This window comes from Cydia fagiglandana, chromosome 19 (genome assembly GCF_963556715.1).
Source record: "Cydia fagiglandana chromosome 19, ilCydFagi1.1, whole genome shotgun sequence".
In the NCBI taxonomy this organism is placed as follows: Eukaryota; Metazoa; Arthropoda; class Insecta; order Lepidoptera; family Tortricidae; genus Cydia; species Cydia fagiglandana.
In genome coordinates, this window is record NC_085950.1 from 10087313 (window position 1) to 10100524 (window position 13212).

The window sequence follows — 13212 nt, forward strand, 5'->3', positions numbered from 1 at the left end:
GCATTTCAAAACGCCCCTGTTTTTGAAAACGGCTAGCCGTAATGTAATACGGCGGATTATACGATCTGACTACGACAGATACACTAATGTGTATGAGAGCTTTTATAGATATACTGTCCACGTCGACATAGCGGTTATGATCAACAAGAGAAGCCGAATAATAACTTTAAATAACTACGAAGTTAATTTAAAACAATGAAGAACTAAACGACAACTAGCTAACAACTACAACATATTAAAGTACAGTGTCAGACAATTAGCAGCAAGAAATTAACTGACTTTACCACATACAGTTGAAATTATTGTGCAATAAAAATTATAACTTATCACTTGAGGAGCATTTGAAATTGTTTGAGTTGACCGTCAATTTGCGAGTATATTACAATCTCTATCTTATGTCTTTGGAGATAAAGTTGCTATTTGTTTGAATAGCGATTTTAATAAAACTTTAGCAATACTATATAAAAGTTATGGCCTCTAATATTACGGGAACTCTGCGTAGGAGGCGCCACTACCACTATCCGTCACAATCTGGGGGTCTACCGCGAAACAAGAAAACCGAAATTTCGTTATCTAACCTCTCCATCACTCTTGCTCATTCAAACGATAAAGAGACAGATAACTAAATTTCGATTTTTCCGCCCGCCGCGCCGGTAGGCCCTTGTTAACAAACCGCCATGATGCATCAATGTCATATTTTATTGTCTGTGAAAACTTGTCAAAAAACAGCTTAAGACACAGTCTGTAACTATAAGTTACTCTATGGTTTACTAGAGGAGCTACTGCTGCATTATGGCGGTAGAACATTGCAGTAATACCCCCTATTGATATTTGCTCCTGCATAGCCGACAATTATCTAAAGTCGCATGCTTATTTATTGCAAGGTCTGTAGAAGCTATGAGCTTATTTATATTCTTATCTTATTGTTTTCGGGGGCCCTTGCGGATACACTTCGACCCATAGGGATCTTTTGTGCAGTTACCCCCTAGAGAAGATCCGTCAGCTACTCAAGAGCTTTTCCCACCATATCCATGTGTCGGATGATGGAGCTCATGGGTAGCGTTTTAAAGTCCTTTGGTTCCAGATATCCTGCTCCAAAGTCCTTCATTATTTGTCTGGCGAGGGCGTGACATTCACACATTAAGTGTTTCACTGTATCTTCCTTTTCATCACACATACGGCAATCGGTGTTGTCAGAGTGTCCCATCTTGGCCAGAATTCCTTTTTAGGGTTCCGTACCCAAAGGGTAAAACGGGACCCTATTATTAGGGTTCCGTACCCAAAGGGTAAAACGGGACCCTATTACTAAGACTTCGCTGTCCGTCCGTCCGTCCGTCCGTCCGTCCGTCTGTCCGTCTGTCTGTCACCAGGCTGTATCTCACGAACCGTGATAGCTAGACAGTTGAAATTTCCACAGATGATGTATTTCTGTTGCCGCTATAACAACAAATACTAAAAACAGAATAAAATAAAGATTTAAGTGGGGTTCCCATACAGCAAATGTGATTTTTGACCAAAGTTAAGCAACGTCGGGCGTGGTCAGTACTTGGATGGGTGACCGTTTTCTTTTTGCATTTTTTTCCGTTTTTATTTTTTGCTTTATGGTACGGAACCCTTCGTGCGCGAGTCCGACTCGCACTTGCCCGGTTTTTATATTCAGTCATTATAAGTTTTAGCTGATATTTAAGATGACGTAAGTTAATTTTATTTCTTATAGTTTTATATTCTTGGCTTAAACGTTTACGTAGTTTAAGTAGATAAGTATCTATGGCATTACACTCAGGTATTTTGTTGCAAATTCAAAGTTCAGTTGACCTTTTACTAGTAGCAACTTAGTTACGTACGTGTTGTCTATGTATGTTAAATATTTTGGTAAAGGTATTTTTAATTAAGTATTCTATATAAAGAAATCTATATACGGATTATATCGCGTAAGTATAATTAATTTAATACACACGACGGGAACGTCGGGACAGAGCTCGTGATCAATGGGAGACTGGGGAAAAACGTCTGTCACAATTACAATGTGCAAAACTGCGACTTTAAAAAAATTATGATACAATAATTATAGGTTTTAAGGCATACGTATATCCAAAAAAGGGTCATTAAGAAGAAGACGGTGCCTAAAAAATTTATTTTCTACGATAAATCACTTACTTTGAAATAAAATTATAAATTTAACGAATATTTTTCATTCAAGAAATAGCAAAGAATGAAGGGTACGGGCGGGAAAAGAATGAATTAAATAAACAAGACATGTCTATGGTTCACTCATCTGTCAAAGATGGCAATTAAAATTAGGTTGGCAACAATGTACTTCATACAATATTTTTTAAGTGATGATTACACGAAGTATCGTAAAAGTGCCAAAAAGATACTGCGTGTATGCACCAATACTTTTTTTGGGAATAGACTAAAGACTTGTCTTGACAACTATAAGATAGGGGTTTAAAGGTATGTGCACAACCCTTTAAATGACAAATAGAAGTACGGGAGTAGAAAAAATTAATAAAATAACAGTGTCACTTAAAATAGTTGTAATGTATATGTAAGTATTTGCCCTATTACCTTTAAACACGGATTTCATGTAGCTATGTGAAAGGTACAAAAGACTAGGTAGATATAGCAATGCACCAAAGAGAAGTTTCCAAAGTTTCGAAATTTTCCATACGGAATGTTCTCAAAACTTAAATTTTACGAACCATAAATATTATTCTAGAAGTCTCTCGACACCGCCGTTATCAATTATTTTAACTGATTGTCTTATTTACGAGTTTATTAAAATAATACTAATAGTACATTTTTTGATAATTCTCATAGGGAATGTTCTCATTGGAAATTTAATTTAAATTCTCGTGTAAGTTTCCGGAAATTCCCGAGAATGTTACTGAATTTTTGAGAACGTTCTGCAACTTGTACATTGCTAGGTAAATACTCATACAACATAACACGATTATATATATATCTATTATACTACCTACATTTTCAACTAGAGTTATTTTATACACCCATGAGATAATAAAAGATGTTGTTTTATAAAATTCTTGTTTAGACGTTACGGAATGCGAGTTTTCTAATGAGTAAACTATCGTGTTGACTTATTATTGATGTTTATGTGTAAATAGAATAATACAATAGAGATGCCGCTTGTTGTTTACAATAACTGGGAAAATAAAGACTATGACGGAATTATTATTTCATTTTGCTAAACTATGCTAACTTGTTATACCTAATTGTAGAATACAGTCAAGAACAGCTATTTATTTATTTATTTATATGAGTCTAGAGTGTCCCACTGCTGGGCAAAGGCCTCCCTCCTCCTTTTCCACGTATCCCTGTCTTGACCCGTCTCCCACCAGTTCCTATCAAAGGCTTCAAGGTCATCTCGCCAGCGCCGTCGAGGTTTGCCGCGACCCCGGGTTTGATGTGGGACCCAGTTGGTCAAGAACAGCTAAATCAGGTTAATATGTATGTATGACAATTCTATACAAACCGACCCACTTTCGTAGCTCTTGAATGTAATTTCGTGTCTCTCGAAATTTTACCCCTTGCTGTTTTTAACTTGGTAGCTATAAATGTATTCCTATAAAATGAAAGGGTTTATGTGCCAATTACAAATACATATAGTAACAGCACCAGTCATGGGACATTTAAGAAGAAATTTGGCGTATTTATCTTATAAATGTAAATGGTCTACCGCTTAGCGTATTAAAAGATGAAAGTCCTATCCGTCTTTCATGTTTTAGGCGTGTTGTATCAAAGATACTGCAAGGAGTTTCCACATACTTAACAAATTAAAACTATGTTTTTTTTCTCCAGTCATGGACACCAAAGCTCCAGTAATGGGCCCCCGGTAATGGACGTGGATCCAGTAATGGGCCCCCTATAATGGACATTGCTCTATCAGTATAAAATATTGAAATGGGGAATAAGTTATGGCAAAAAAATAATTTTTTGGTATAAGCTTTTATTGCTGAATGTATTTCTCTTTCCACAGCCAATTATTATTGTATTAGATCCGTCGAGACAATTCTAATGGACCCAAACAAAATTAGTTAGGGTTTATTGCGATAAAGTTCCCATGGCCACCTCCTGTCTCCATCATCAGATCAGGTCCATGTTATCATAATATTGCATTATCATCCGATTTGCATACTTAATTACGTACTTACACAAAATTTCAACTGAATCGGAAATCGAAAAGTGGATCAAATACAGCTACCAAGATTTGACCTACACTAACTAACAGGGCAAGTTAAAAAATAAAAGTTTGGAAAAACGATATTAATTTATCCGAAGTCCGAGAATACCTCCTGGTTGACATATTTCGTAACTACATTTTACTTCTGTATTGTTTAAAAACATGATATTATGGCATGGCAAGCATCATTATGTCAATTGTCCCATCATAGGAGGTATGCAGTTTTACAGCTCCTATAATGGGATTGGGCCAAATACCACTATTTTTTTACATCTGTGGAGTCACAACATAGTGTGTTGTATACCTTATCTCATGATAAATGCAATTAAAAAAACACATTCTAGTTTTCATCAAGTATTAATTAATTAAAATTTAATAAATTAACTCACCTCTCTTAGCGAAGTTGTTAAGAATTCGTAGTGGTCTTTTTTTTCAGTGACACGACAACTTTTGGGTTGATGCCAATTTCTTAAAAGATAACCGAATTTAATAAAAATTGAAACATAAACAGCTCTAGGACTCTTATTTATGATAAAAATATATCCAGTGTTTATAAACTACTTTAAGATACTTATTTTAGAGGAATTGTGGTTTTTTGTCCCATTACTGGTTCCACGTCCATTATAGGGTCCACTACTATATATGTTTTTTAATAATCTGATGATGGACACAGGAGGCCATAAGCCCATAAGAACTCTGTGATAAAACAACGCAATCATTGTGTTTGTTAGAATTGTCTCGATGAGTACCTATTAGTTGCCTGTTAATACAAAATTACAGTCAGCGATAAAAGCTTGTATCAAGAATGATGGTTTTTCCAAACAAATTATTTGGGTCTCTATTGTTTCAGAAACGCGTCACTTTTCAGGATTGCCATTAAACAAATCTAAGCTAACCTATCCATAGGATAACCTTACGAAAATCCTGAAAAGATAGTCAGTTTTATGACTAATGATAATATGACAAACTATACAGTATGGGAAACAAAGGGACCCCAAATCATTTACCGTAAAACGGGGTGAGTAGGTTTCGCGGGGAGAGAAGGTTTGAGAGGGGGGTGAGAAGGGATTTTAAGGCTACTGCTACAAAAATAATGTATTCCAATTTAAAATGGAGCTATAGTAATATGCATAATAAAAAAAACGATCGAACAATCTTCCAAAATCACCTTTGTATGAAAACGCCTCTCACCCCAAATACGAGGCACTACGGGGTGAGGTGGGTTTTCCTGTTTATCGTCAAAGTTATGAAATGGAACTACCCAAAATAAAATAAAATAAAAACTAAAATACAAACGTCCGGAACACTTATTATATACACCATTCAGTTTTTATATGTAAAAATAAAATATTATCGAGGTTTGAATTTCAGTTTTGACCCTACTCACCCCATTTTACGGTACTGCGCAAAATATTGCCGTGAACCGTACCTTGAATTCGCAAGATAAAATTTGCTTTCCGCAAAAACAAGCGCAGCAAAAGATCAATCAAATTAAAAAGCGACGTGGAAGGGTGCGTGTTTTCAAACACGGATCACATGGAGACAATGGTCTTTGTTGACGGCGCCGTGTCAGCATCGCACACAATCAGAGCAGACGCGCAGATTCCGAATGATTGGTACATCACTTGGTCGAGTAACGTGTCTTTTAATACCTAAAGTATGGCCAAGGGCGTCGCCAGAGGGGGCAGCAGAGATCAACCATTACATACAATGTATGATCCTCCCCTCCGCTAGGCCATCGGCGATATCGATGTACCACAGTGTCTTATATTTATTTAGCCCCTGCTAAATAAATGCCGCGTATTCTTAGAATCTTTCATGATGTCCTAATGTTGTTTTTAGGGTTCCGTACCCAAAGGGTAAAACGGGACCCTATTACTAAGACTTCGCTGTCCGTCCGTCCGTCCGTCCGTCCGTCTGTCACCAGGCTGTATCTCACGAACCGTGATAGCTAGACAGTTGAAATTTTCACAAATGATGTATTTCTGTTGCCGCTATAACAACAAATACTAAAAACAGAATAAAATAAAGATTTAAATGGGGCTCCCATACAACAAACGTGATTTTTGACCAAAGTTAAGCAACGTCGGGAGTGGTCAGTACTTGAATGGGTGACCGTTTTTTTTTGCTTTTTTTTTGTTTTTTTTTTTGCATTATGGTACGGAACCCTTCGTGCGCGAGTCCGACTCGCACTTGCCCGGTTTTTTCTACGATTCGGACATCAATATCATCATCATCATTATTTCAGCCTATATACGTCTCACTGCTGAGCACAGGCCTCCTTTCATGCGCGAGAGGGCTTGGGTTATAGTCCCCACGCTAGCCCAGGACATCAATATACAAACATTTTTTTAAGTGGGGTAATGGGGTTATTTATATTTGGAACTGACTATCATTTTCCCCCTTTAGCAAGACTGTTAAATTTTGTCCCTTTCAGACAAAAACCCAGTCGTTGATAGTCGTTAGAACGCCGTATGTATAATAAGTATAATAACTGGGGTTAATCAGAGGCCCCCTAGGTTAAATTTTAAATATATACTAACCTTTAGTGCAATAGTCAGGCCTTCAAAAGCAGAATATATATATACCTACACTTAATAAATACAGCTCTAAAATGTGTGTCATGGTTTTCATAGTTATATCTAAATATGTATTAATCTTGCAGCTCCATAGGTACTTTATATATATTATGCGCTGAAGTTGATTTAAAAGATATTCGCTTCCGATTATATTGCTTATCTGTGTATTAACTTTACAACTACTTTAATACAAAATAAATTGCCTTCGTAATAATATATTATTCATGCAGATTCTCGATAAAGATATAGGTAATGTAATGTATGGAAATATCCAGAAAAAACCTACTTTTTTAAAGGGGCCCACTGAAACAGTCCGCCGGACGGTATCGGCCTGTCAGTTGTTCTGAACTGTCAAAATATTGTTCTAACTGACAGGCCCATACCGTCCGGCGGACTGTTAATCAGTGGGCCCCTTAAGTTACCTAAATTACACTTGTTACATTTTAAGAAGAAAGTTGCAGAAAATTCCTAAGAAGGTTGATTTTTTTTTTGAAATTACGGGAAATTGACAAAAGAAATAAAGGGCTCTATCATTTTATGTAAATGGAAAATTTCAATGCCAATACAATAATATGGAAAGTTTCGGAAATGTTCCCAACATTTCAACGTTCAACTACAACGGAAATGTTCAACTTTCTGCAGAAATTTCGTAAATTTTGAAGTTAATTTTGCAGATCAGTAATTTTCGCACACCAATTTAAGTTACTACCTACTAATTTATTTATGATTGACTGTACAAAACTTTGATTGTTCCACAATTTAGCTGACACTCACTTACGTGTGATGACTCAATTTGAGATCTCTTGAAATTCGGACTCACAGTGAGTCATCCAGCCATGAAATTATTCTTGGTAAATCAGCATTTACCAAGATTTTTTTGTAATACCCTGGTTCCTTGGATAATATCTAATATCGTTTTTAGGGTTCCGTACCCAAAGGGTAAAACGGGACCCTATTACTAAGACTCTGCTGGCCGTCCGTCCGTCCGTCTGTCGCCAGGCTGTATCTCACGAACCGTGATAGCTAGACAGTTGAAATTTTCACAGATGATGTATTTCTGTTGCCGCTATAACAACAAATACTAAAAACAGAATAAAATAAAGATTTAAGTTGGGCTCCCATATAACAAACGTGATTTTTGACCGAAGTTAAGCAACGTCGGGCGGGGTCAGTACTTGGATGGGTGACCGTTTTTTTTCCTTTTTTTGCATTATGGTACGACTTTATGGCACTTGCCGGTTTTTTTTAATACATGAACTCAATTGAACTGGGATAAAGGCTCTCTTAGTTATTTTTTTACAAGGGGCAAAATTGTTATTTAATTTCTCCTGCTAATATTATGCGGTTTTCTGTAAGGTACTTTCCCAGTTGATCTCTGCACAGATCTGGAATGACATCCGCTGTGCTGTGCACCCACACAAAGCGAGATGACATTCAGTATCCATACCTCTCTTTTGGACGTAGTTTAGGCACTTGTCCCACCGCCGACGATGAGCGAGTAGAACGATAAACTAGAAACGAGTGGGCGAGCGGCGAAAAGCGAGTGTTAGCTCCATTAGTTTTGTCGCTCGGCTATAGGCGAGTGGCTACTACTCGCGTCACTCGCTCGGGCGGTGCAGCGTAGCCGAACACGCAGACTGATTGGTCTCGCAGCTTGAGTTCTAACTACGAAGCGAGCATCGCCGAGCGAGTACCGCTGAGCTAATAGTTTTATCTTATCACGGCGACAAACTAGTAGAGCGAGTGTTCTCCCTGGCAGTGTGAACAGCCAGCAATGAACTATTAATATATGTGTCTTTTTTACTAACACAGGATCCTAATCCTTTGTTCGTTTCTTGGGCGAGAAAATCGCCGATAGTTAATCGCTTACTCGCTCTTGGTGGGACAAGTGCCTTAAGGACATTTGTTCCCTAGTAAGGGTGGTTTTAGGCTGGTTTTAGTGTCACGCGGACCGTCCGTGCGGATCGCTCCGCACCGCCAAAATGTATGAGACAGCCGTCCGCGCGGACCCGTCAGCTTTACTCTATAACGCTCCCTGAACTTAATACATATTGGTCCGGTGCGGAGCGATCCGCACGGACGGACCGCGTGACACTAAAACCAGCCTAAATCTATAGTTCGTTTTTTTTGCATTAGAAAGAACTTGCAAGAAGGTAAGCGATCTTATGTCTATTAATTAAAAAACGCTTTTTAAAAATCAAAAACGATTACTTATGAAAGCAGAAGAATATAAATGATCGTATTAGATTCATAATTGTTACATATTTGCCGTAACTTATTTTTAAAATGTGTTTTTCAATTAAAAGACACATCAAGTTTACCTTATTTCTAATGCTAAAAAAAAACGAACTATCGGTGCATATTACATATATAGTAGGTACCTATAATACCATTTAAACATGACCATCACCCGCTGTCTAAACTATACGTCGTGCTCCGCTGCATCCCTGATAACAGATGCTTATCTCGCTGATACCTTATCAGTTGCACATTGCACTCGCCATACTTAACCATTGTATATCACTTGATATTATAATTCCACCATATTTTCCTTCAAACGTAATAACTTGGAGAATTTAATTCCTAAACTGTAATAGAAAGGGGGCCCACAGATTACCAGTTTGCCGGACGATATCACCCTGACAGTTGTTCGGAGCTGTCAAATTTCGCGTTTAACTGACAGGCTGATATCGTCCGGTGAAGTAATCAGTGGGCCCCTTAAGTCATCATCATCATCTCAGTCAGAGGACATCCACTGCTGGACATAGGCCTCCCCAAAGAGTGCCACAATGACCGGTCTTGGCGGTCTTGCGCCACCCGCATCCAGAGGACTCACGCGACCTTTACCAGATCGTCAGTCCACCTTGTGGGGGGTCTACCCACGCTGCGCCTTCCGGTACGTAGTCGCCAGAAAGTAAGAATATGAATGAAAATTAATACAAGGTTCTGTCGCTGAGTTTACTATTCCTTCCGCAGGCAACTAATACTCATCGAGACAATTATTACAACCCCAAACATAATTAGGTTGCGTTGTTTTATTACAGAGTTCCTAGTTTACAATTTATTACTAGATTTAATTTTTTTAGCCAATTTGGTGTCCCACTGCTGAGCAAAGGCCTCCCCTCAGTCCCCTCGTTTTCTCCACTCGACCCTGTCATCGGCTTTTCTCCACCATTTCGGGTAGAATGTTTCGCAGAATGAATGAATGAATAAATCGTATATTGAATATTTAATCGATTATCAATTAAATTATAATTAAACCTGTATTTTGTTTCCCACGTTACACATCGTTTGCTTTTGGTTCTACCTTCTGTCAAAGTTTATATTAAACTTACTGTAATATAAATATTATTTTAAAGCACGGATATGCAACGACTGAACCCTTATTAAAGAGATGAATATGTAACGTTACGACATTTATATTTTATACCGTAAAATGGGGTGAGTAGGGTTCGCGGGGAAAGTTGGGTTATGAATGGGGAGATAAGGCATGAAAGGGGGCTTTTTAAGGCTGCTACTACAAAAATAATGTATTCCAATTTAAAATGGAGCTATAGTAATACTCATAATAAAAAAAAAACAATTCAACAATCTTCCAAAATCACTTTTGTATTAAAACCCGGGGTCCCTTTGTTTCCCATAAAGTTTTAAGTCATAATGTATTGTTTGTCATATTATCGTTACTCATAAAACTGAAACCATTAACTTTTCAGGGTTTTCGTAAGGTTATTCTGTAGATAGATTAGGTTAGGTTAGGTTTGTTTTATGGCAATCCTGAAAAGTTACGCGTTTCTGAGAAAAACCAATTATGACTAACGAAAATTCGGACAAACAATACATTATGACTTAAAACTATTTGGGAAACAATGGAGATCCATGAAAACCCATCTCACCCCAATTACGAGGGACTACGGAGTGAGGTGGGATTTCCTGTTTATCATCAAAGTTATGAAATGGAACTACCCAAAATAAAACACAAACGTCCGAAACACTTATTATATACACCATTCAGTTTGCATACCCATATAAAAATAAAATGTTATCGAGGTTTTAATGTCAGCTTTGCGCCTACTCACCCCATTTTACGGTATTAAACATTTATAAATGGTTGGCCACAGAATACCCAATGATTCTTATATTCAAACTAGCGGCCCGCCCCGGCTTCGCACGAGTTGACAAATTATACCTAGACCTTCCTAAAAAAAAAAACACCATTGTTAAGTGAAAACCGCATGAAAATCCGTTCAGTAGTTTTTGAGTTTATCGCGAACGAACATACAAACACACAAACAGACAGACGCCTTCATCTTCATCATCAGATCTTCATCAGATCCTGACCTACTTACAATGAGACGAACTATAAAACCCTTTCAAGATATCACAAAATATAGGTATACACAAAAAAGCCCAACAAACTAAGGTTTTTTTTTTTTTGATGTGGCGCGCGCACAGCTCTTGTGGGCAAGAACCCCGCTAAGGATACGGGCGAGCCTTGCTCATATGCATATCTGTCGCCAGTTTTCCCTTAGTCGCCTTATACCTACGACACCCACGGGACGAAATGGGGTGGTGCTATTCTTTTCTGATGCCGGCACCACACGGCACACTGCACTAAGGTTGACTTTTCTCTTAGGTAGAGATGAGAGAAGACATGTAGGAACGAACTTGTAGTTCGTGCTTTTACTTATTTTATGTCTAGGTTTAACTTTAGTTTTAATTTTAATATTTATCAGTGGCGGCGCGTCCATAAAAGCCCACCGGCTTGCCTGTTTTTGGACGTTTGAGCATAGTTGTAAATGAAATATGTAAGACAAATTAGGGGTCATCCATTAATTACGTCACACGAATTTCTAGGTTTTTTGACCCCTCCCCCCCTCCTTGTCACACTTGGTCACATTTGGCAAACCCCTCCCCCCTAGTGTGACGTCACATTTTTACTACGAAATCGCCAAATCGAATTAAGTAAGTACCTAAGTATTATTAATAATTTATCAAAATATTTTTGACGATATAAATATCAGTAATTTTATAACCCAAAACTGCTTAGGAAAGAAAATTAAACGACTAAAAACGATTATCGGTTATAAACTTGTTATTTAAATGTACAGCGAATAAAATAATTTCAATAAATTTTCGGTTACTGATGAAGTTAATGTGACGTCACAAAGTTTGTGTCTCCCCCCTCCCCCATGTCACAATATGTCACTTTTTCTTGACCCCCTCCCTCCCCCTAAACGTGTGATGTAATTAATGGATGACCCCTTAGCCCCGGCTTGCTTATGGATATATTTGACGCGCCGCCATTGATATTTATATTATGTAAGTACTTTCTTATTTCCATTACACTATAAATTTCATCAGTGAGTTTCATTAATTAATGAAAATAAACTTTAAAATTTGAGAAATCAACCATTTGATATTTATCCACATCTCATATCCACTCCGCTTGGGGTTACCAGATACAAATTTAGAATTTCCTGACAAAATGTTACGATGGCCACCCGATTGAGCCGATAGCCGCGTTCGCGTAGCTCTATTTAAATTTATTAGTTAAGTCTATCAATTCAAAAAATTCCTGACTGTTTCGTGTTCCGTCCCCATTCCTGACAAAAGGCAAAAATACCTGATATGTCAGGAAAATTCCTGTCATCTGGTAATCCTAACTCCGCTGGATTTCAACCAATGCTATTGTTTGACTCCCGCGCGTCTCCTCTTATCTCCGTCTCAGTGAAAAGGCAGGCTGACGATCTCCTCTTTCCTTTTAAAAGTCTGTTTAATACCCAGCAACACTTGACGCGCAACATAGATTATCATTCACGTATATTAAAGAAATACAGTTTACCCCGCGAAGAGAAACATCATTGTTGCGCGATCAAAACATGCGTTACTGGGAGACGGAGTGTCAACAACTTCTTCGCGGAAAGCCGTGGAATCCAAGCATTCATAGAGAGTTCTGACAATTATCAGCATGTTTAGTGTTAAATGTAATGAACGTTATTAAATATTTGTCATTCAAAATCAATTTTGCCCCATTGTAAAACAAATAGCTACTGTTCCACGGAATAAGTTTTTCGTTTGCCGAATTATTGTTTGTCCGAATGCATCTAAGTCAGATTAGATTTGCGACTACTGACTATCTGCCCCGTGCATGAACTATAGGGGGCAGCATAGGAGCCGTCAGATTTTTGGCGCGAGGCGTACGTAGAACCTAGTATGCACAAGGAAACGTACCCACGACAACGGTAGATGGTAGCACTTGCTTTGGCAATGTACATGTGCACATATAGGTTTCCGACTCAGGCCACAAGATGGCAGACCCTCCAACGCGCAAGGTCCCTATTATGAAGTTCCTTATCGGACAGTATCGACATAGCAACGTTTTCATCACTTTATTAGAAGTACTTACCTATTAGAAAAAATTAAATTATTTTC

General features: G+C 37.9%; 1 protein-coding gene across 1 annotated transcript in view; it reads right to left on the reverse strand.

The window, feature by feature from the left end:
• The window catches only part of LOC134673736 (transcription factor Sox-17-alpha-A), a 159261-nt gene that overhangs the window by 121501 nt on the left and 24548 nt on the right, over positions 1 to 13212 (reverse strand). The window lies entirely within an intron of this gene.